Source organism: Pseudophryne corroboree, chromosome 7 (assembly GCF_028390025.1).
Source record: "Pseudophryne corroboree isolate aPseCor3 chromosome 7, aPseCor3.hap2, whole genome shotgun sequence".
In the NCBI taxonomy this organism is placed as follows: Eukaryota; Metazoa; Chordata; class Amphibia; order Anura; family Myobatrachidae; genus Pseudophryne; species Pseudophryne corroboree.
The window spans coordinates 401,920,788-401,943,209 of NC_086450.1; the positions used below are offsets into that span (position 1 = coordinate 401,920,788).

Here is a 22,422-nt window from a genome sequence, read left to right on the forward strand (position 1 = left end):
TGACAGATCGTTTACATTATTTTCTTGAATCACAAATTGAGATAAATAATAAACTTTTGCTGGAAATCACAGAACACCAATCTTCAGTGGTGCAACTTCTGGCCACTGCTGGAGAGCCCGTGTTTAATTTAACTTAAAAAAGTCTTTTAATAGTCATGTAATTGTACTTATTTCCATATTTTACCTGCTGTACCTGGTCAACAGGTGAGTAGACATCTATTTTGAAGATCTGGTGCAATCTTGGATTTAAACAAAGATGTAACAGTGAATTCAAAAGAAGCAGTATATGGTCATCAAGTACTTCTATGACAACTAACATATAAGTATAGTTGGTCTACTGTTGGTTTTTATGATTTGTTAATGTCAAGAGACAGATAAAACAATGACAATCCATAAACTATTATTGTCAGAGCTGACTATTCAGAAGGTGCAAATTTAAATTGGAGGTGTCTAACCATCTGTCTGGGTACCAGAAATTCTGGAAATATCATGAAACTATACTTCATAGTCCATGTCTAAGTTAAACATGGACACTCACCAGTTTTACAAAAGCCAGTACACATGAGAACCTTAGCATGGGTAAAGAGAAGGTTAAATTATATCAGGAGACCCAGTGTCAAATCCCATTGTAAGCGTTTTGTCATGTTTAACTAGTGATTTTGTCACCTTGTATCCCAGGAACCAGGAAAAGTGTCAGCTTGACAAGACAGAGCTTAGTTTTAAAATTGCAGTTAGTTTCAACGCTAAACGTTTTGTGCTATACACAACAATCTGGCAGGTTCTGTAAGTAAGTAAGTGCACTAGTAGAGGGACATGTGATGCATCATAGTGCATACATTACTAGTGAAAAGTTTTATAACATCCCCATTTTTTCCAGTTTTTATTGAAATCTAAGCAATTCAAGTTCAGTGAATAACATGAAATGGTACAAAGGTAAACAGTAAACCGCTAGAGGTTAAACTATAGAATAAGCAGTTTAGGTTAGCAAAAAATTATAAATAATATCATTTTGGTTTTTCAGGGAACAGGTTATAGATAAGGAGCTTACAGTTGAGGCTTTCCTGGGCCATAAAGTACTGCCAGTAGACTATTTAAGACTGAAAGGAGGTCCTCTGGACCAATGAATCAAAATGTGAAATCTTTGATTCATCACGCAAGCTTTTTGGATGCTGTTGAGCAGCTGAAAGGATGGTTCCTCAATGTCTGGGGTTTATTTACTTCTAGGTATGTTTAAGCTCAAAATTTAAAAAAAAACAGTGATGCTTTTAATAGCAAAACACCCCATCTTCTGCTGATGAAAGCATTGCCCTTGTTACACCAACTGTTAAACATGAAGGATGAGCGCAATGGTCTGCAGGTCTTTTGGGCTATGCCTAGGCCCTTATTTGGTCAAGGGTTCAGTGTACAGATAATGACCTAAAATCTACTTACAGGCTATGTTAGAACTACCTTTGAGGAAAAGAACAAGACAGTAGGCTCCAAATTATGTAATGGTCATCGCAGTCTCCAGGCTAAACCCCATTGGGCTGGTTTATGATGACTAGACAGAAGGGTAAAAGCAAAATGACATACTGTACAAGAGCAAGATATTTGTGGGAACTTCTGATACAGTGTTTGGAAGACCTTATGGAACATTATTTTGGTCCCATTGTGGATAGAGCGCCACAAGTGTGCTCAGCGGTTATACTTATAATAGATGACTACTTTGGTAAGTCAAAAATTCAGATTCAATTTTGTTATACAAAATGATTCTGTGATTTTTCCAACTGATATTACTTCTTTGCTTTCGTTTCAGAGTACATTAAACTGCATAAATTTCAAATAACGTAGAAATAGTATTCTACAATTTTTGACATCTAGTGTGCTGTAAGAAGGGGTTGGGTACGGAATCCTGGTGGTGGGAATCTCGACGGTCAAAATACTGATGCTGGAATCCTGAACATAAGAATGCCAGCAGAGGGGCGAGCAGAACAAAGGCCCTTGCAGGCTCACAACACTGCGGGCAGGTTCTACTCCCACTCCATGGGTGTCGTGGACACCCAGGAGTGGGAATGGTCGGGCAGTGCTGCCAGTATTCTGGCAGTCGGGATTCACACTATATCCCGTAAGAAGACCCTGAATATTCACTTCTGCACACTCTCTTGTATAACATGCAAAACCGGTCAATTTTCAGAACACAATTAGCTTTAGTCCCTATTTGAGTCTCAATTTGCACAAGTCCATTTAGTTCCCATAGACTCTGTCCAATGTTTTGATGGGGCAATCATTTAAGGCAAAACCAGACTGCCAATAGTAGGTTACTACATTTACCCTTCAGACTTCAACTTGTGAAGCAAGATGATGGGAATAAGAAAGGATGGTGAGAATGCATTTTAGTGGACCATCTGCCTGTTTGGATGATGATATGACCATTTTCATCCTCTACTTACTATGGAACACAGTTCATACTTTCATCGCTTTGCAATTCTTTGGATAGGCAACTTTCCAATCCCATCCAGGTAATGTACTGTAATCAAAGTGTCATTCACACACTAGAACCAACTGTAGTAAAGACACTCCCTATGTCTCTCACTCTCATTAAATTAACCTAAATTGAACAGCATTTTAGGAGACCAACTAAAACATTTTGCTTAGTAAAAATGGTGGTTCTAAAGGGGTGAAGAAGGATGGAACAATGAGCTGTTTACTAATGAACAATGCAAAGCACGTGTTCAAAATGTACAACCTCCCAGCACACCAAGACACACCTATAGTTGTGGCTCCATCTCACGAGAACAGAGAGCAGCCATGATCCTTGTGTCAGCTGAGAGAAACACTGCAATGCACAAAAATGTGTTACAGTTTCATTAACCAAATAGATCTACAGTATATTACCAGGTAATATGTTGCATTTCAAACTGGGGCAGATGGAGAGTGATAAAGCAGAGAGAGATAAACGACCAACCAATCAGCTCTGAATTGTCATTTTTCAAGCACAGCCTGTAACATGACAGTTGGGAGCTGATTGGTCGGCATATTATCTCTCTCCACTCCATCACTCTTCAAGGCTTAATACATCTCTGCCAAAGACATTAAGGGCCTAATTCAGCAGGGAATGCTGCTTCACACTGCCCAGTGCAGTGTGTGCATGCGTAGAAGCCACACTGCACGTGCGCACATTGTGAGATGCGACGGCAACTCACATCTGCAAATGCCCCTGCCTGATTAATTTGCAGAGGGGTTCACGGGGCGGGAGGGGGCGTCGACTCGGTATTTAAGGGGCATTGCGGCAATGTTGGGGCAGTGCAGTCCGGACAATGCAGGCGTGTCTGGACCATTTACGGGGAGGGTCGTGGCCTACTTTCCAGGAGATCAAGATAAGCTGATGTCACATCATCAAGCAGCAGCCGCATTGGCTACAAACCGATACAGCTGTTACAGCTGGACCACTAAGACCCGCGCCATCTAGGACCGTTTGGAGTTCAAAAGTGGATCAGGGTAAGCGCAGGGTCAATTACCATCAGCCTGTACTGTGATCCTATCAACCACCTGTGGCCACACTTACAAATAGCCACACATACAAGTAATCGCTACAAGACCCACTGTTAGCAAATATTAAACATTGTGTGTTTTATTGTGTCACTTTATGCTGAATTTAATTAATCTTTAATTTGTATTTACAAACTAGCCTCACCAGCGCTTGTTTATTTACCCACAGAATCCCTGTTTTCAGCTGAGCAGCTCATTAGACCACACAGAGCACAAGACCCTTGCTTACACCCAGAGCAGATGGATATGCCACACATCGACTGCAGCGAGATACTTTTTTGGCTGTACTAATCACTTATCAGTCTGTCACAATAGCCAATGACTGTCAGGAACTGCAGTGCAGGAAGGTGCTTTTAATATTAAAGCTTTTTCAGCTGTATGAGCTATTAAATTAATAGAGCCAAGTCGCTCTTCTGTTAACACACTGAAGTTTAGGAAGAGCCCTCCTCCTCCTCCTCGGTCACAAGGTAACAATTACACTCTGAAGGCACCGAGTGCCGTGCACCCTTTACTGCAGTGTGTCACCAGATGGACCTGCTACTACCAGCTGCTCTAGACAATTGTAGAATGATTGACAGGAAGCCCAGGAAGGAAAATTGGGTAGCGTAAATCAAGAACCACTGAATTTCTGCTACAATTCAAAAACCCTAATTTGCTGTAATTTCAAATATTTAACCAAAATTTGGCCGAAAGGCTGTTAGTAGAAATTCTAGGTTTTCATACTGTGCACTTCTGAAAAGAATAGCAAAGGTTTATTGACCTGGCCATTCATTTAACAATTTAAGTTGACTGTGGCGAGGACTTTGAAGCTGTCACGTGACTCCAAGAGCAATGAGTGCAATGATATATTAGAGGGACCCATGCATGACTGTAAGAAATCCACAGAGAGTCCTTAGGTGGCATTCCATTGAACAGCAATTAATGATCAATATGAACTCTAGTATATAGGGAATCGACTCCCTTCGGCGCTGCTATTAATTCATCTATTTGCATTTTCACTGTTTTCTCTCCTTGAATTGTTGTGCATGGGTAACCAAGTATGCATTCAAAATTATTAGTGTCACAATGAGCTGTGAATGGAGAGCAGTGCTCTGAATTCATTCATTAACCAAGACATTCTTTTAATTTCTCTTGAAGGCTTGCAGAAAAAGAAATAGATATTCCAGGTGTTAAAGGAATTAATTGTACCATATTGCTAGCTATAATTATATAGAGTCATTTGTATATTTTTGTAATGTCTTAGGATCTGGTTTTACATAACCCATTTTATCCCTGGTTGCAGTTTAAATTGATGAAAAATTGAAAATACTTTATATAACAATAGTGGGGTGTGCATAGGCACTCAGTAATATGTCTTTGCTCATTATTATTTACTCTCATATTGCATTTCTATACAAACATCCTAAAAGGCAAAGCTGATTAGAACACCCAATGGTTTGGGTATGTTTTGTTGACATTCGCCATGTTCACATTGATGAAATATCAACATGATTAGAACATCATCAGAACGTTCTTTGGTTAGGTCCGGCGGGTCCAGCCATTGTCTTCCTGGTCCTTCCTGCAGCTAACCTAACCCTAACCTTCTATCCTAAAGCCTAACCTTAACTCATCCCCCTTCAGCCTAACTCTAGACTCCACTCCCACAGCCTAACCTGTTGGCATTCTAAAAATGTCGACATGTTCCATGTTCATATAATAACTGTCAACACTGTGGTGTCAAAATTATGATTGTCGGCATTATAAATCCCTAATGAATGTACTGTATAGGCATAGACACGTGTAAATAAAAACAGTATGATCACTGTACATGTGTGTGTTTAATCTTGGTAGTACAGCTGTTAGTACTGCTGCCTCACAGCACAGGGTTCATAAGTGTAATTCTCAACCACTTCACTATGTGTGTAGTTTGCAAGTTCTCCATGTGTTTTGTGGTTGCGTGGGTTTCCTCCATGTGCTCCAGTCTCCTCCCACACTACAAAGGAGATTAGATTGTAAGATCTCAGGGCAGGGACTGACGTTAATGACAAATTTGCTTTGTACAACAATGTAATACAGTCATTTGTTTTTTCTATATGGTCACTTAACTGTTAGGTAACGTCTGTTATAAGAATGTACTATACAGTACGAGAGACGAGAGACAGCATACCATATATTCTAGAGAGCGAGCTGTCTGACTAAACTCAACATATTAATGACGGCTTCTCATGACTGTCTCCTCTTGCAACTATATTAATAGACGCAGGCATTGGAAGTTTCCTTGAGCATGAAAGCGGAGTGATGAGAATCCCAGTAGAGAGAAGGTAATGTCATTCATTCTAATGGGGGCATCTGTCTAGCAGGATAGACTCCACTGATCTCAGAACTTTTCAACGCTGCCTTAAGAATTACAACTAAATGCATAGAAATGGGTTTAAAAAGTGCAAAGATGTCAATGAGGTTCATTCTGGCTATTGGAAACACATACTTCATCTACTTTTACAGGACGGATCAGTATGGGATGCTGGCACACAGGATGCCGAATGTCAGTATACCGACATTGGTATCCTGTGCGACAGAATGCCTGCAGGGGGCGAGAGCAATGAAGCCCCTTGAGGGCTCGCTGCACTCGCCATGCTGCGGGCTCGGTGGCAAGCTTCACTCACCACAGGTTCTATTCTCCCTCTACGGGTGTCGTGGACACCCACAGAGGGGGAATCACCTACGTCGTCGGCATTTTTGGCGGCAGTATAGTACCCCTGCTGGGATCCCGACGAGCGCTATTTTAACCACATTCCATTCACAGGTATAGGGTATATTTTCTTATATGTGAATTTAAAATGGCGTTATCTGCCAAACTAGAGAAACAAAATACCCCCCCCCCTTTCCTAACTATTTGTATATGTAAATTAGAATCTGACGGCACCAGGAGTATCTACATACTGTACTGCATAAGAGAAATATATGTACAGTATCTCACCATACTGCATGTTGAGAAAGATACGCTTATGATAGGATTACATAGGACATTCATATAAAAACTGTAGACAGAATTATTATTTATCATCTACGTAGGCGGTTGGGAAGATATTCATCTTGCTTGTGCCTGCAGTATGTGTAAGGGCTAGGAACACTGGGGTGTAGCAGTGATGCCTGATGTAAGCTAACCGGGCCTGAGTCAGGTCCCGATGCAATTGAGGCTCCAGGGTGCAATGTATCATTGTTCGGTACATTGCGAATATGCTGGACCCGTACTGTCCGTATGCAGTAAGGGTCCTGCGATGATGTATGGAGCATAGCTACAGACGTCAGTTGATTGAAATACCCTCTGTTTCCCATGCAAAACCCTCTGATCAACATCTAGTTGTCCAAGGGTCCCCCCCCAACCACCCTCTTTACCCTCAGGAATGCCCACTGAATTCCATAGACCCTACATCCCAAATCTGTTCTGCATTTCTGTGTGCGGCAACAACCGGCATGCATGTGCTGCGTGACATTTGACGCTTGCGCAGAAGAAAAACCATCGGATGTTCTCATGAATATCGGAATAGCATGAATCTGAGATTTAGGCCATTCTCCCCTGTTGTTTATTTACTCTATGCTTTCATTTCAGAGTATGCTGAGCCAATAAACTGTGTAAAATGTAATACAAACTGGAAACATAAGGATGTTCTAAAGGATTCAGTATAATATGCCGGCGCTTGGGATCCCGGCGGTCAGGAGACCCACACCGGGATCCTGATGTTTGAAATGCTGATAGGGCTGTTCTCCCCTCTCCCCTACCCCCCAACCCTCCCTTCCTGCAGCCTAATCCTAACCTCCCTGAGGCAGTGCCTAAAACTAACCCACCTCCCTGCATACTTAAGCTAACCCCCCCCCCCCTCCCTGCAGCTAAACCTAACCCTTCCTTCCCCGCAGCATAAACTTAACCCCCCCCCCCCCCACACACACACACACACGCAGCCTAACCCTAACCTCCCCGGCCCTAACACTAAATCCAGGTGGTATACTTACTGTGGTCTGGATGCCGACTGTTGGGATTCCGACACTGGTAACCTGACTATTTCGGGATCCCGATTGCCGGCAAATTAACTGCATACCGTTCTAAAACTGTTGACTGGTAGTGTACAGTATGATAGAGATGTTGATGTACTATGTTGTATATACAGTATATCAATGCAGGGGTGAAGAGTAAGGAGGGGATTTAACAATAAAGCCTTGCACAGAATGTTATGTTGCTTTGTAGAGGACGTTTGATAACAATCTCACATAATGTAATTAATCTCTTTCCTTTAGCTTCCCTCTTGCTATCTATACATAAGATCTCCGGGCTGTTGCTGATGTGGGGATAGCTGTAACATTATCCTGGCTTCTCTTCATAGTTTGTGAGTTGAATTTATTCCCAGGCTCTGAACCAGCATTAGCGTCTCCTTCATATGTTATGCCTGGATTAAGAGGCTTTTATTCACTGCTTTCTTGGAAGGTTTTCTTTGATAAAATAAATTGAATCCCTGATAAGTATCTGGCTAGTATGAAACGAACACAGGTCACCACTTCTGCTTGGTGAAAAGTAGATTTGACTGTGATTTGGCTGGGCCTATTTTTTTGGAAGGACAAGAAAATATGTCTGTTTTATACTTAACGCCTTTTCTGATATGTAACCCTAAAGATCTCCAAGAGTGATGATTACTCAAGGTCTACAGAGATTGATACTCTCGAAACCCAGCCAAATATGATCCACATAAGTGGCGACATTGTGATAAACTTTGACCAATTTAGACAAAAGTGGCCTAGACATGTCAGTTGCGGGGGTCTCCTGCAACCACCATAGATGGTAGCAGAACCTCATGGAATGTGACGATTGGGCCTGACCACTGAATGTTCAGACCTTTCCAATTTGGCTGCAGACATGTGCGGTCCAATGAGATACAGAGCATGTCCAATGCCAGGCTGAGCTCTGATTGGTATGCGTTCCGCATCCCGACGGTCTGGATGACGGCGGTCATGTGACCGATGCCAGAATTCCGACACCACTTGGAAGACCAGTGTCGGGCACCAACCGCAGAAATGCCAAAGGTGAGTATCGGGGTTAGGGCCCAGAAGGAGGGTTAGGGTTAGGCACTGGGAGGGGGGTAGGGTAAGGCACTAGGGGGTGGTTAGTCATAGCTGCCACCCCAAAGGGTTAATCCTAGCCTCCACCCCCCACAGATCAGCCATAGCCACCACCCCCCGAGGTTTATGTAGGGGGCAGGAGAGGGGTAAATTACTTACCCCTGTCCAGTGCAAGGATCCTCATTGTTGGTATGTTGCTGTCGCTCATGTGACAGTCGGCATCCTGGGTGTCAGTATGTCACACTGAACCCCCCTGATCTAAATACATATGGGCACTTTTAAGTAGCCAACACCGGTTGGGACACCTAACATAGAAACATAGAATTTGACGGCAGATAAGAACCACTTGGCCCATCTAGTCTGCCCCTTTTTTTATCCTTTAGGTAATCTCAACCCTTTTTGAACCTTAATTCTTTGTAAGGATATTCATATGCCTATCCCAAGCATGTTTAAATTGATCTACAGTCTTAGCCTCTACCACCTCTGATGGTAGACTATTCCACTTATCCACTACCCTTTCCGTGAAGTAATTTTTTCTTAAATTTCCCCTGAACCTCCCCCCCTCCAGTCTCAGTGTATGTCCTCGAGTTCTAATATTTCTCTTCCTTTGAAGAATGTTTCCCTCCTGAACTTTGTTAAGACTAGAGATGAGCGGGTTCGGTTTCTCTGAATCCGAACCCGCACGAACTTCATGTTTTTTTTCACGGGTCCGAGCGACTCGGATCTTCCCGCCTTGCTCGGTTAACCCGAGCGCGCCCGAACGTCATCATGACGCTGTCGGATTCTCGCGAGACTCGGATTCTATATAAGGAGCCGCGCGTCGCCGCCATTTTCACATGTGCATTGAGATTGATAGGGAGAGGACGTGGCTGGCGTCCTCTCCATTTAGATAAGGAGAGAGAGAGAGAGATTGACCTGAGGCTGATACTGTAGAAGAGAGTGCAGAGTTTAGTGACTGACCACAGTGACCACCAGCAGTGCAGTTGTTTTATTTAATATATCCGTTCTCTGCCTGAAAAAAACGGTACACACAGTGACTCAGTCACATACCATATCTGTGTGCACTGCTCAGCCCAGTGTGCTGCATGCCTGCATCATCTATGTATATATTATATATCTGACTGTGCTCAGCTCACACAGCTTATAATTGTGGGGGAGACTGGGGAGCACTGCAGTGCCAGTTATAGGTTATAGCAGGAGCCAGGAGTACAAGACAGTCACATACCATATCTGTGTGCACTGCTCAGCCCAGTGTGCTGCATCATCTATGTATATATTATATATCTGACTGTGCTCAGCTCACACAGCTTATAATTGTGGGGGAGACTGGGGAGCACTGCAGTGCCAGTTATAGGTTATAGCAGGAGCCAGGAGTACATATTATATTAAAATTAAACAGTGCACACTTTTGCTGCAGGAGTGCCACTGCCAGTGTGACTGACCAGTGACCTGACCACACTGACCACCAGTATAGTTAGTAGTATACTATATTGTGATTGCCTGAAAAAGTTAAACACTCGTCGTGTGACTTCACTTGTGTGGTGTTTTTTTTTTTATTCTATAAAAAACTCATTCTGCTGACAGACAGTGTCCAGCAGGTCCGTCATTATATAATATATATACCTGTCCGGCTGCAGTAGTGATATATATATATTTTTTATATCATTATTTATCATCCAGTCGCAGCAGACACAGTACGGTAGTTCATGGCTGTAGCTACCTCTGTGTCGGCACTCGGCAGTCCATCCATAATTGTATACCACCTACCCGTGGTTTTTTTTTCTTTCTTCTTTATACATACATACTACTACATCTCTTTATCAACCAGTCTATATTAGCAGCAGACACAGTACAGTACGGTAGTTCACGGCTGTGGCTACCTCTGTGTCGGCACTCGGCAGTCCGTCCATAATTGTATACCACCTAACCGTGGTTTTTTTTTCTTTCTTCTTTATACATACATACTACGACATCTCTTTATCAACCAGTCTATATTAGCAGCAGACACAGTACAGTACGGTAGTTCACGGCTGTGGCTACCTCTGTGTCGGCACTCGGCAGTCCGTCCATAATTGTATACCACCTAACCGTGGTTTTTTTTTCTTTCTTCTTCATACATACATACTACGACATCTCTTTATCAACCAGTCTATATTAGCAGCAGACACAGTACAGTACGGTAGTTCACGGCTGTGGCTACCTCTGTGTCGGCACTCGGCAGTCCGTCCATAATTGTATACCACCTAACCGTGGTTTTTTTTTCTTTCTTCTTTATACATACATACTACGACATCTCTTTATCAACCAGTCTATATTAGCAGCAGACACAGTACAGTACGGTAGTTCACGGCTGTGGCTACCTCTGTGTCGGCACTCGGCAGTCCGTCCATAATTGTATACCACCTAACCGTGGTTTTTTTTTCTTTCTTCTTCATACATACATACTACGACATCTCTTTATCAACCAGTCTATATTAGCAGCAGACACAGTACAGTACGGTAGTTCACGGCTGTGGCTACCTCTGTGTCGGCACTCGGCAGTCCGTCCATAATTGTATACCACCTACCCGTGGTTTTTTTTTCTTTCTTCTTTATACATACATACTACTACATCTCTTTATCAACCAGTCTATATTAGCAGCAGACACAGTACAGTACGGTAGTTCACGGCTGTGGCTACCTCTGTGTCGGCACTCGGCAGTCCGTCCATAATTGTATACCACCTACCCGTGGTTTTTTTTTCTTTCTTCTTCATACATACATACTACGACATCTCTTTATCAACCAGTCTATATTAGCAGCAGACACAGTACAGTACGGAAGTTCACGGCTGTGGCTACCTCTGTGTCGGCACTCGGCAGTCCGTCCATAATTGTATACCACCTAACCGTGGTTTTTTTTTCTTTCTTCTTCATACATACATACTACGACATCTCTTTATCAACCAGTCTATATTAGCAGCAGACACAGTACGGTAGTTCACGGCTGTAGCTACCTCTGTGTCGGCACTCGGCAGTCCGTCCATAATTGTATACTAGTATCCATCCATCTCCATTGTTTACCTGAGGTGCCTTTTAGTTGTGCCTATTAAAATATGGAGAACAAAAATGTTGAGGTTCCAAAATTAGGGAAAGATCAAGATCCACTTCCACCTCGTGCTGAAGCTGCTGCCACTAGTCATGGCCGAGACGATGAAATGCCAGCAACGTCGTCTGCCAAGGCCGATGCCCAATGTCATAGTACAGAGCATGTCAAATCCAAAACACCAAATATCAGTAAAAAAAGGACTCCAAAACCTAAAATAAAATTGTCGGAGGAGAAGCGTAAACTTGCCAATATGCCATTTACCACACGGAGTGGCAAGGAACGGCTGAGGCCCTGGCCTATGTTCATGGCTAGTGGTTCAGCTTCACATGAGGATGGAGGCACTCAGCCTCTCGCTAGAAAAATGAAAAGACTCAAGCTGGCAAAAGCAGTAGCACCGCAAAGAACTGTGCGTTCTTCGAAATCCCAAATCCACAAGGAGAGTCCAATTGTGTCGGTTGCGATGCCTGACCTTCCCAACACTGGACGTGAAGAGCATGCGCCTTCCACCATTTGCACGCCCCCTGCAAGTGCTGGAAGGAGCACCCGCAGTCCAGTTCCTGATAGTCAGATTGAAGATGTCAGTGTTGAAGTACACCAGGATGAGGAGGATATGGGTGTTGCTGGCGCTGGGGAGGAAATTGACCAGGAGGATTCTGATGGTGAGGTGGTTTGTTTAAGTCAGGCACCCGGGGAGACACCTGTTGTCCGTGGGAGGTATATGGCCATTGACATGCCTGGTGAAAATACCAAAAAAATCAGCTCTTCGGTGTGGAACTATTTCAACAGAAATGCGGACAACAGGTGTCAAGCCGTGTGTTCCCTTTGTCAAGCTGTAATAAGTAGGGGTAAGGACGTTAACCACCTCGGAACATCCTCCCTTATACGTCACCTGCAGCGCATTCATAATAAGTCAGTGACAAGTTCAAAAACTTTGGGTGACAGCGGAAGCAGTCCACTGACCAGTAAATCCCTTCCTCTTGTAACCAAGCTCACGCAAACCACCCCACCAACTCCCTCAGTGTCAATTTCCTCCTTCCCCAGGAATGCCAATAGTCCTGCAGGCAATGTCACTGGCAATTCTGACGAGTCCTCTCCTGCCTGGGATTCCTCCGATGCATCCTTGCGTGTAACGCCTACTGCTGCTGGCGCTGCTGTTGTTGCTGCTGGGAGTCGATGGTCATCCCAGAGGGGAAGTCGTAAGCCCACTTGTACTACTTCCAGTAAGCAATTGACTGTTCAACAGTCCTTTGCGAGGAAGATGAAATATCACAGCAGTCATCCTGCTGCAAAGCGGATAACTGAGGCCTTGACAACTATGTTGGTGTTAGACGTGCGTCCGGTATCCGCCGTTAGTTCACAGGGAACTAGACAATTTATTGAGGCAGTGTGCCCCCGTTACCAAATACCATCTAGGTTCCACTTCTCTAGGCAGGCGATACCGAGAATGTACACGGACGTCAGAAAAAGACTCACCAGTGTCCTAAAAAATGCAGTTGTACCCAATGTCCACTTAACCACGGACATGTGGACAAGTGGAGCAGGGCAGGGTCAGGACTATATGACTGTGACAGCCCACTGGGTAGATGTATGGACTCCCGCCGCAAGAACAGCAGCGGCGGCACCAGTAGCAGCATCTCGCAAACGCCAACTCTTTCCTAGGCAGGCTACGCTTTGTATCACCGGTTTCCAGAATACGCACACAGCTGAAAACCTCTTACGGCAACTGAGGAAGATCATCGCGGAATGGCTTACCCCAATTGGACTCTCCTGTGGATTTGTGGCATCGGACAACGCCAGCAATATTGTGTGTGCATTAAATATGGGCAAATTCCAGCACGTCCCATGTTTTGCACATACCTTGAATTTGGTGGTGCAGAATTATTTAAAAAACGACAGGGGCGTGCAAGAGATGCTGTCGGTGGCCAGAAAAATTGCGGGACACTTTCGGCGTACAGGCACCACGTACAGAAGACTGGAGCACCACCAAAAACTACTGAACCTGCCCTGCCATCATCTGAAGCAAGAAGTGGTAACGAGGTGGAATTCAACCCTCTATATGCTTCAGAGGTTGGAGGAGCAGCAAAAGGCCATTCAAGCCTATACAATTGAGCACGATATAGGAGGTGGAATGCACCTGTCTCAAGCGCAGTGGAGAATGATTTCAACGTTGTGCAAGGTTCTGATGCCCTTTGAACTTGCCACACGTGAAGTCAGTTCAGACACTGCCAGCCTGAGTCAGGTCATTCCCCTCATCAGGCTTTTGCAGAAGAAGCTGGAGACATTGAAGGAGGAGCTAACACGGAGCGATTCCGCTAGGCATGTGGGACTTGTGGATGGAGCCCTTAATTCGCTTAACAAGGATTCACGGGTGGTCAATCTGTTGAAATCAGAGCACTACATTTTGGCCACCGTGCTCGATCCTAGATTTAAAGCCTACCTTGGATCTCTCTTTCCGGCAGACACAAGTCTGCTGGGGTTGAAAGACCTGCTGGTGAGAAAATTGTCAAGTCAAGCGGAACGCGACCTGTCAACATCTCCTCCTTCACATTCTCCCGCAACTGGGGGTGCGAGGAAAAGGCTCAGAATTCCGAGCCCACCCGCTGGCGGTGATGCAGGGCAGTCTGGAGCGACTGCTGATGCTGACATCTGGTCCGGACTGAAGGACCTGACAACGATTACGGACATGTCGTCTACTGTCACTGCATATGATTCTCTCACCATTGAAAGAATGGTGGAGGATTATATGAGTGACCGCATCCAAGTAGGCACGTCACACAGTCCATACTTATACTGGCAGGAAAAAGAGGCAATTTGGAGGCCATTGCACAAACTGGCTTTATTCTACCTAAGTTGCCCTCCCACAAGTGTGTACTCCGAAAGAGTGTTTAGTGCCGCCGCTCACCTTGTCAGCAATCGGCGTACGAGGTTACATCCAGAAAATGTGGAGAAGATGATGTTCATTAAAATGAATTATAATCAATTCCTCCGCGGAGACATTGACCAGCAGCAATTGCCTCCACAAAGTACACAGGGAGCTGAGATGGTGGATTCCAGTGGGGACGAATTGATAATCTGTGAGGAGGGGGATGTACACGGTGATATATCGGAGGGTGATGATGAGGTGGACATCTTGCCTCTGTAGAGCCAGTTTGTGCAAGGAGAGATTAATTGCTTCTTTTTTGGGGGGGGTCCAAACCAACCCGTCATATCAGTCACAGTCGTGTGGCAGACCCTGTCACTGAAATGATGGGTTGGTTAAAGTGTGCATGTCCTGTTTTGTTTATACAACATAAGGGTGGGTGGGAGGGCCCAAGGACAATTCCATCTTGCACCTCTTTTTTCTTTTATTTTTCTTTGCGTCATGTGCTGATTGGGGAGGGTTTTTTGGAAGGGACATCCTGCGTGACACTGCAGTGCCACTCCTAAATGGGCCCGGTGTTTGTGTCGGCCACTAGGGTCGCTAATCTTACTCACACAGTCAGCTACCTCATTGCGCCTCTTTTTTTCTTTGCGTCATGTGCTGATTGGGGAGGGTTTTTTGGAAGGGACATCCTGCGTGACACTGCAGTGCCACTCCTAAATGGGCCCGGTGTTTGTGTCGGCCACTAGGGTCGCTAATCTTACTCACACAGTCAGCTACCTCATTGCGCCTCTTTTTTTCTTTGCGTCATGTGCTGATTGGGGAGGGTTTTTTGGAAGGGACATCCTGCGTGACACTGCAGTGCCACTCCTAAATGGGCCCGGTGTTTGTGTCGGCCACTAGGGTCGCTAATCTTACTCACACAGTCAGCTACCTCATTGCGCCTCTTTTTTTCTTTGCGTCATGTGCTGATTGGGGAGGGTTTTTTGGAAGGGACATCCTGCGTGACACTGCAGTGCCACTCCTAAATGGGCCCGGTGTTTGTGTCGGCCACTAGGGTCGCTAATCTTACTCACACAGTCAGCTACCTCATTGCGCCTCTTTTTTTCTTTGCGTCGTGCTGATTGGGGAGGGTTTTTTGGAAGGGACATCCTGCGTGACACTGCAGTGCCACTCCTAGATGGGCCAGGTGTTTGTGTCGGCCACTAGTGTCGCTTAGCTTAGTCATCCAGCGACCTTGGTGCAAATTTTAGGACTAAAAATAATATTGTGAGGTGTGAGGTATTCAGAATAGACTGAAAATGAGTGGAAATTATGGTTTTTGAGGTTAATAATAATATGGGATCAAAATGACCCCCAAATTCTATGATTTAAGCTGTTTTTTAGTGTTTTTTGAAAAAAACACCCGAATCCAAAACACACCCGAATCCGACAAAAAAAATTCGGTGAGGTTTTGCCAAAACGCGGTCGAACCCAAAACACGGCCGCGGAACCGAACCCAAAACCAAAACACAAAACCCGAAAAATTTCAGGCGCTCATCTCTAGTTAAGACCCTTGATATATTTGAAAGTTTCTATCATGTCCCCCCTTTCTCTTCTCTCCTCCAAACTATACATGTTAAGATCTTTTAGCCTTTCCGGGTACGTTTTGTGATGTAGGCCATGCACCATTTTAGTTGCCCATTTTTGTACACTCTCTAATGTATTTATATCCTTCTGGAGATATGGTCTCCAGAACTGGACAGAGTATTCCAGATGGGGCCGCACCAATGACCTATACAGTGGCATTATCACTTCTTTTTTCCTACTACTGATTCCTCTCTCTATGCAACCAAGCATCTGACTTGCCTTTCTCATTGCTTTGTTGCATTGCTTTCCTGCCTTCAAGTCACTTGAAATAGTGACTCCTAAATCCCTTTCCTCCTCAGTAGTTTCCATTATAGTACCCTTGATACTATATTTAGCCTTTGGGTTTTTGAGACCTAAGTGCATGATTTTGCATTTTTTAGCATTAAACTGTAGTTGCCACGTTCTTGACCATTTCTCAAGCCTACCTAGGTCATCAATCATTTGTTTTACCCCTCCCGGTGTGGCTACCCTGTTGCATATCTTTGTATCATCTGCAAAAAGGCATACCTTCCCTTCAATACCATCTGCAATGTCACCAACAAAGATATTAAAGAGAACTGGACCAAGTACAGATCCCTGGAGTACTCCACTGGTAACATTTCCCTCCATAGATTGCACTCCATTAACTACAACTTTCTGTTTCCTATCCTGCAACCAGGTTCTTATCCATTTAACTGTTTTATAATCCACCCCCACGCTTTCAAGTTTATTTAGCAGTCTGCGATGTGGGACAGTGTCAAATGCCTTACTAAAGTCTAGATATGCTACATCTACAGCTCCCCCTTGGTCTATTATTTTCGTCACAGAGTCAAAAAAGTCAATAAGATTTGTTTGGCATGATCTACCACCAGTAAATCCATCCATCCATCCACCTGTTGACCTTCTGAGGATGTTGACACGTTGCCTGCAGACATTGTAACAATGTTTAGGAGGAGGGACCAACCTTTGGCGCTACTGGTTAATACTCAGAAATGGTGGTTTATTAAAGTATAGATAGAATGCAGTTTTCTGCAAAAAATTTGTTAAATTATTACAAGGTAATAAAAAATTATTAATAATAAGAAAAATACAGTGAGATTCTGTTGTCAAATTGAGGTACATATAGTTATGCACAGTATATATATAAGTGTAGTAGATAATTAAAGAAGGCAATGGGATGTATCTAAATATAAACTTGTTTATTATGCTAATAATTCGTTTAAAAATGACAATATTAATTTATTAATTTAAACCTTTTTGCTTGAGCGCGCTCTTTGCGTTATTAACATACAGTGAGAATAAAAATGAAATAAAATAAGAATAAAAATAAATTTGCAATAAACAATTAACACTTTGTATGTGATTCTAAAAAGTAATGGAGACCGGTCTCCTGCTCTTTAAGGCAACGGTGATTTGTTATGTATGAGTTCCGGCAGGACAGGCTATGTCCGCAATGGTCCGTTTTTTACTGAGTTCTTGGTGATCCTTAATTCCAGGGTAGAGTAATAAAAGTACTTCTTTTTCAGGTGAGAAAGTTTTTTGGATCACTTACGTGCCTTCACCCTGTCCAGGGCTGGGGGATCCGTGTGTGTCCTTCGGTGCTGCAGGTGTTTTTCTCCGTAGCCGCGGTTTGTTACAGGCGCCTGTAACCCCGGTTCTCTTGGTGTATCCTCGCCGGCGTCTTCCAGGAGGTCGGGATCTCCGGGTTTCGGGTGAAAGAAGGGGGCGTGGTCCAACGCGTTTCACTCGGCCAATGATGCCGTGCTTCGTCAGGGACAATTGTAACAATGTTGACACTGTGGTGTAGACATTGTGGGCGGGATTCAATTCTTTTCACCCCTTTCCACACTTGTTCTGTTTCTGCCCTCAGGGATGTTGTATCATTATTTCAGCTCGCTACCCCCGGAGTAGCGAGGCACCCAACCCTTTACACAGTAAACCTGATTACTATGGGCGCAATATGCGCGATAACGGAGATCATTTTAGAAAGGAAATTGGGCGTGATATATCATTTGAATCTCACCCTAAGAATCCCAACACTGATATTGTCGACCTTTTGAATACATCCCGCCCACACATAGGCACATCTTGTCAGTTAATTTATTATTTAGAAACCAAGCTGTTCAGAAGTTTAAAGTGTAATGACCCTGAGATCAAAATCCACTCTCCTAGAATTTTCACAGATGACCCTTAATAGAGTGTTGCTAGGATTATTGGCCGACTGTAGTAATTACTGACAGCATATCGCCACTACTACGACCCATCACACCCATGCAGTTTGGCCCTGGACACGTCACCTCTTTGCAACAAACACATTGTTCAACGTCACCCAAATTACCTGCAGACTGGGCAGAGCAGTGACGAGCAGACTTACGTATAGTGTCAGACAAGGGCTTGCTCTTTTTCTTAGCATGAAAATGAATAAATGTTTACCCAGTGCCTCATCACTCCCTGTGATCTATGAATTATGAATGTAATACAAATATATATTTTTCTTTCATTTGTTATCAATCCCATCTGTTTAGCCTACGTGTGTTTCTGGGAGCTTTGAGGAATTGTGTGACTGTGTGCTACTGTTTGCATGAGACTAATTGTATATTCTGCAAACAATAGATCCCTGTGAAGCTGTGTAGTACAGATGGAGCACATTTATTAGATTATAGTTGCGTTCATCAGTCCAACCAACACTATCTGCGCTACACTTCTATTCTGACACACGGTAGTTGGTGGCATTACTGAAGAATGACCTGTAGCGTCATCCTTATTTTCCACATAAGGATGGATATCAAGCATCAATGTTTAGCAAACATAGATGGTTTTCTTCCAGTGGCTGAAATTTATCAGCGATGGCAGAAGTTAGGTGTTTGTACGTCATCAACGCATTATTCTTAGCCCACCTGCCCCTTTGCCCTACCCACCTCCTTTGATTGGCATGCCATAGTGACACATCCACACTTGTGCAGCCCACCTATGAATCAGAGCATCAATGGTTTTTCAACCTGTGGTCCAGTTGTTACCCCATTGCTATGTACAGTAGCTGCTCCCATAGACCTACAGTTGTTACACATCACAAATTACAACGTATTACTTTTTACGCAACATGTTTAAAATTGATTATTAGACAGTTGTGAGAGGCGGTAGTGGTTGTACTTAGCAGACTTTGGGGTTTATTTACTAAGCCTTGGATGCAGATAAAGTTGCTGGAGATAAAGTACCAGCCAATCAGCTCCTAACTGCTGTGCCACAGGCTGTGTTTGAATAATGACAGTTAGGAGCTGATTGGCTGATACTTTATCCCCAGCGACTTTATCTCCATCCAAGGCTTAGTAAATGAAGTGCTGTGGCTTTACTAATCCCAGAATTTTATAGTAACAGTGTACCCACACATTCAAAACCACTTCTCATACCCAGAATCCACGTATTGGTTTTAAAGTGGTGAACCCATAAATATAAATAAATATGTATTCCAAATTCATTACAAAAATGTTTAAATCATAAATACTTTCTAAAACAAATTCATACTAAAAACAATTATTAACAATTCATGAGTTTTGTCTAACACTACTTTAATGCATAAGTGTGGGTGACGTGGTGGGAATGTTGGTGCCACCCAATGGCATAACAGATGGTGTGTGGCATGCCTGGCCACTGTAACAAAACAAAAAAACATTCCTAGTTTGGTGTAAATCTAAGGTGCCCCTGGTCTTTGGAGCCCTGTAAATGTCAAGCGAGCTGACAGTGACTAGTACAGTGTGAGAGCAAGTTTGTGCAATACAATCAGTGCTACAAGGAGTTTACAAGGAAAATTACCAAGGTAATGAACCCGGCGCTTCAAAATGTGTTGTTTGACCCAAAGCAGCTGTTTGCAGGGATAGTCAATCCCTGAAAAATGCTAATAGGAAGAGGATATAGAGCGCTAAACACTAGATATATATAATATAACGTTTTTATTAAACAGAGTAAATTTTTGGTTGCAACCACATATATAAAATGTAATAAAATAGATATAGTGAATAAAGTAGGGCAAACACAGCACAGCACTTGGTTATGTATATTACCACTGTTAGAGGCCACTCACAGTCTCCTGTATAAATCCTTTGGAAAAAAATGTGCCACAGTCCAAGGGGTATGTAAAACACTTGTGGAGATGTATAGTCCATACGAAGTGAATGGAGGACCTTCAAGCTTGATTGTGGACAATTATATTCCTAGTGAAAGCATGGTCTCATACTCGTCTGTTGGACATCACAAGTTCCCCTTCGGCATAAGGACCTTGATAAAGCTGTTTGTTACAGCGAAACGCGTTGGTTTGCAGAGGCCTCCACTACAGCCAAACATCCTCATTCTGGAATACGCCTAGAAGTCCTTATGCCGAAGGGGAACTTGTGATGTCCAACAGACGAGTATGAGACCATGCTTTCACTAGGACTATAATTGTCCACAATCAAGCTTCAAGGTCCTCCATTCACTTCGTATGGACTATACATCTCCACAAGTGTTTTACATACCCCTTGGACTGTGGCACATTTTTTTCCAAAGGATTTATACAGGAGACTGTGAGTGGCCTCTAACAGTGGTAATATACATAACCAAGTGCTGTGCTGTGTTTGCCCTATTTTATTCACTATATCTATTTTATTACATTTTATATATGTGGTTGCAACCAAAAATTTACTCTGTTTAATAAAAACGTTATATTATATATATCTAGTGTTTAGCGCTGTATATCCTCTTCCTATTACTACAAGGAGTTTAGTTAGATGCTGAATGTATGAGAACTCAATATAGGAGATGAATGCATAATGTAGTAAACCTGCCCAGCATGCAGCCCACAGCCCACCCACTGTGATCGCACTGCAATTTCAACGTGATCGCTGAAATTCTCGATTGCTCCTGCCGGCACAGCCTGGCTGCACCGGCACGATGCCCGTCGGCATCTTTTAGATCGGTGCGGCTACGTGTAACGTCACGCGGCCGCCGCAATCATGCCCACGCCACCCATTCGGAAGCTGCCCCCCCGCAACGCCCCGCAATTGCCTGTCAATCAGTCAGAGGCGTTCACATTTATTGCGGGTCAACTGCAGTAAATGCCGGGCGAACGCAAAATTCCGTTGTATCACTATTTGCGATTCAACCTGAATTTAGCCCCATGTCTGAAATATTACATTGCAGTGTATGAAGTGCTAAGTATGCCCCCTTCCTATGCTGCCCACTGCACCTTAACTAACTAGTTGCTAAACCTGCCCACACAGGGGCACCTATTTACTTAAGCCCACCAGAGGTGGGCTCTAATTGTGACAAGTTTTGAAAAGTTTCACCTATTAGTGAATGTTATGTAACATCGTACTTGCCTACCTAACCCTCTCCATGAGGGAGAAAATGCTCTGTTCCTGGACTTTCCTGGTAATGTATGATTGCCATCACCTGTGGTGAAACACCTTTCTTATCCATTAACTAGCTCACCACAGGTGATGGCAATCATACATTACCAGGAAAGTCCAGGAACAGAGCATTTTCTCCCTCATGGAGAGGGCCAGGTAGGCAAGTATGTGTAATATAGTTTCAGCCTGTATATCACATGGCACTGTCTGCATGTAGCAGCCAATCATTACTGAAGCATTTCGGAGGTAAAAATGCATCTCTGGTCTAATAGGCATTTCCACTGTTCAGGTAAAAAGCTGTACAAATGACACTTTTCCCTTTGATGCAGCCAGTTAGAGATTTTACGTCACGGTACATGGACTAGAGGAGATATGCTGTAGTAATCTGGACAGATAGCATTATTGGATAAACCAATTTTGTGTTAAATGTTCCAAAAACGTCATGAGCGCAAACGTAGATTTTCACTGTAAGAAAATCATGTTTATTTTTTTTCTCATGAAAACATTTCTACTTTATTCTACTAATAAATAGTGGCCAACAGGTTAATACATTATTGATGCTTATGTGGGATGGGGGTAGTCAGTGATTTACACAGTAATAGATTACAGGTCCATCTAGATGCCGATAGGATGACCCCTATCACCACTCCAGGGAACTGCAATCCAGTACACAGCAGTACACCAAATCCTTATTTAACAGCAATTAGGGCAATAGGTACTGGGTTAAAAAACGCAATGTACAGTATATGAATTAAAAGTGACCAAAATAAAATTAATAATAATAATACGTAACACTGCTGACCAATGACAAGTTTATAATGAAAGACCTGGATTTTAAAAAGCGTTGATGGAAATCTTAGTGCTTTTATG

The 22,422-nt window shown here is 43.5% G+C and overlaps 1 protein-coding gene across 1 annotated transcript in view; it reads right to left on the reverse strand.

Moving 5' to 3' along the window:
• Window positions 1-22,422, reverse strand: part of LOC134945392 (heparan sulfate glucosamine 3-O-sulfotransferase 4-like) — a 352,473-nt gene that overhangs the window by 184,878 nt on the left and 145,173 nt on the right. The gene's annotated exons all lie outside the window — the stretch shown is intronic.